We start from the raw sequence: 3,638 nt of genomic DNA on the forward strand, positions 1-3,638 counted from the left end.
CTTGAGAGCATCCCGATAACAAATATCAGATTCATAAGAAACAAAATATACAACTATTTACTTCAACAAATTATAGTATATAACACACATATATATATGTTTTGTTTTATATTTCCTACAATTCTATCATAAGAGTTTACAAAACGAGGGAGACGTCCATTTTTGGACCTAGGGCCTTTTAGATCTAAGTCCAAAATATTTGGTTGCGATTAGGTCTAGTCCAAGTCTCTCTCTTTTTTTATTCAAGTTCTTGGCTTTCCTTCTTCAATTTTTATACCAATTTTGCCCTTTAAACTAAAAATGTAAATAAATGTATAAAAAAAAAAAAAAAGTGATTTCAGGCATCTTTTCCTCCTCATTCAAATTTTGACTTCTAAATTTTTTATTTCCATGATAAAACATCTGCAACAATAAAAAGAAATCATCAATAAACAATCTATCTATGTATGCGGTAAAAACTCATTTAACAAATACACAATTTTTTCTTGAACTTGTAACCTAACCCAAAGGTAATAAAAACAAGAATATGTTAAATAGGTACAATGCATAAGATAAAATCATGAAGACATGGATTTATGTAGACATATAAACTTGCCTATCCTTACCGATAGGTAAATTAAGAGCAGAAAAATTATGCTCCCTACTTTTTAGTTAAAATTTAGCTAAAAATGCATTTATCTACAATTATGTAGACATGGATTTATCTACAATTATGCTCCCTACTTTTTAGTTAAAATTTAGCTAAAAATGCAGAAAAATTATTTTAGGAGTTCTCTATAAAATTTGAACTCTAATCATACTCCTTAGTTTAGGGAGGCATAAATACTGTAATTATTTTTTTAATTCAATATGATTGGTCCATCTCTATAAAATATATATATATATATATAAATAGTTAGCATTAATTAAAAGTTTAAACTATGCATAAAACAAAGCATCATTAAATTATAAGGAGCTATTATGAGTCCTTTTTCTCCCCTTAGATTTAGGAGCTTCTAGAGGTCTCCCTATTTAGGAGGTGGATAGGGAGCATGGTTTGAGTTGTATTTTTCCAATTCCTCCTTAAAATTTGTCTAATGAGCTGATTTAGGGAGCCCATTGTGGATGCTTTAATATACAAAACACAAAAATCAACATAATTACTCATGTCACTACCTAGAATTCTGGTACATTAAGCACAAAATTTGCTAGACAAGTCATAAAATGTGTTACCTATAACTTACGTAGATAAAAAGACAAAGGCTTATAAAGCATCATACCTATACCTTAGATACATATAAAGAGGCAAAATAAGAGAAGAAAGAAATGCACCATGCGAGAGACCCACATACTAAAGCCAAATACCCAAAATAAAAATCACACAATCACCGTACCTTTGCAACTTATATGAAGAGGTAAAAACCACCATGACAGGGACCCTCACCATCTTCTATGCAAAGAACATGTATATGCATTGGTCACCAAGTTTAAAGCTCAACTTTTGATTTGAGCATAAGCATGCAATGTCCAAAAGTACATTTCTCACATATGCGGTTAATGACTTCTTTAACATTGGAGGTTGGGAACAAGAATTGGTAAACCTAATACAATTGGTCTAGAAGTATGTAATTCTTTTGTCTTCCTCTAATTTCTTTTTTGTTTCCATGGTATCTGTTGTTGGTTCCTCATTTTTGCTTAATTAAGCAAAAATTTCTTTATAATATGTGGTGATGGGCTTCCTTAATCAAGCAAGAACACATAAAAGTCAATATCAATCACAAGAAATATGGAATCTCGTAATTATTGTGACATAAATAAGGTACCTTATTTATGTCCCTAAATTAAAATCATAATAAAATATCGTAGTTATATAGTCATACAAATCAATTTCATACCCATAATGGGAAACAACAAAACCATTTTAAAATGAAAAAAATTATATGTCTACATCACAGAAAGTCTAAAAAAGAAATAAAATCCTATGTAGCACAAAAGTGTCAAAGGACTTGTATCAACAACAACAAATATGTGGACTAAACCCAACTCTTGGTTGGATTTTTTAATTTATATCAAATTTTCTATAAATTTCTTCCTCTGAAAAAGTTCAATGGAACAAAATCCTAGATAAATGAAAAGGAATATCCGGACACTACAAGCATTATATTCAAGAATAAGAACCTCATATTTCTAATTTTGTGTTAACATAAATTTGTAAGAAATCCATAAGACACCTCTTGATTTGGAGAAATTATACAGTGATACGATATTATCATGTGGCAGTGCCAGGTTGTAGTACGGACTAATAGGATCACGGTTGTTAATAGAGAAAGAGAGAGAGAGAGAGAGAGAGAGAGAGAGAGCACTTTCATCTAGTACGAATGTTAACGCCGTTAATGGGGAATTCCCTCTCTCTTCTTTTTTGTTTCTTCGAAGAAAAGAAAAGATAAACCCAACACCTTTTTCAGCCAGAAAACTATGGATAATGGTAGATCAAAATCACCCATCCTTATTTTATTCTTCTCCTCTTTTTCTTACGATCTTTGTTGATTTTGTTTCCCGATTTTTGCAGATTTTTTCTTTCTTTTTCTTTTTCTAATTTTTGCACTATATTTCCAATTTTTTCCTTGTTAGTTCCTCAATTTTGTTTTGGACGAAGACTTATGCGAGATCTCATCCCCAGGCTACAACTCCTCTTCTCGAAGTTTGAAAAGTAAGGCTCCCTTCCATTTCATAAGATTTTCTCACCAGTTTTCCAACTAGAAATTTGAACCCACAAACACCCATTGAAACCAACAACCAACCTCTCTTCGTCTCTTCAGTGTGCTCTTGTTTCTTTTTCTTTTTAAATATATTTTGGTGTCTTCTTTAATTTGCATTTTGGATCTAATACTTTTTGGCTTTTCATTTTGCAGGTTCCAATTTCTAGGTTTAGCACCTGCCTCGATATGACTCTCTGTATTCATTTATTTCTGGTAGTCTTTTGGTTTAAGTTTCTTCAAAAAAAATTTGAATCTGAATCTTAATGCAATTTTTTGTTTTATACGTTTGGCATGGTTTGCTTCACTTTTGGGGTTTTGATTTTGTTTCTATTTTATATGGAATGTCTTGAGTTGTGAGATGGCAGTAGTTTGATTTAGATTTGTTTTTCGTAGCATAACTTGTAGATTGAAAAATGATCTAGCACTATTGGGGTTTTATTCTTCTTGCATTTTCTTGTTGCAATTGATACATGTTGATTTTATTTCTCAGTTTTTAGGGTGATGAGTAGGTTAATTTGGTTTGGGTATATTATTAATGGAACGATTTCAAAGAAATTAGTGGCCGGAATCGCTAGAACGAATGTCGGAAAATTTGGGTCAAAATCGGTCAGTTTTCTTGTCTTTCCGGCTACGGTGGCTGGCGATTAAGGCGGCGGAGGGGTGGGATGCAGAGAGAAAATGGAGGCGGTTCTCTTGGTACTGGCCTTGTGGTAGGAGGCAAACGGCAGCGGCGACGGGAGGCCAAAATCTGATCGGCTGTTTTAGGAGGGAGGGGTCTGTTCGTGCGAAGGGAGGAGGGCTCGGGGTGAGAGAGAGAGATAGAGAGAGAGAGAGAGAGAAAAAAAAAATCAGACTTGGATTTTTGAAATATTTACGTTTATACCATTTGGCTTCCGTAGA

At 32.8% G+C, this 3,638-nt stretch overlaps 1 long non-coding RNA gene across 2 annotated transcripts; it reads left to right on the forward strand.

Moving 5' to 3' along the window:
• On the forward strand, window positions 2,333–3,187 carry LOC109948846. Of its 2 annotated transcripts, XR_002271293.1 has the most exons (3): window positions 2,333–2,464; window positions 2,611–2,689; window positions 2,892–3,187. It is a non-coding gene; the product is annotated as an uncharacterized LOC109948846 (long non-coding RNA). The 2 variants fall into 2 exon arrangements; XR_002271292.1 differs by having other exon boundaries at window positions 2,333–2,689.

This window comes from Prunus persica, chromosome G4, assembly GCF_000346465.2.
Source record: "Prunus persica cultivar Lovell chromosome G4, Prunus_persica_NCBIv2, whole genome shotgun sequence".
NCBI classification, from domain to species: Eukaryota; Viridiplantae; Streptophyta; class Magnoliopsida; order Rosales; family Rosaceae; genus Prunus; species Prunus persica.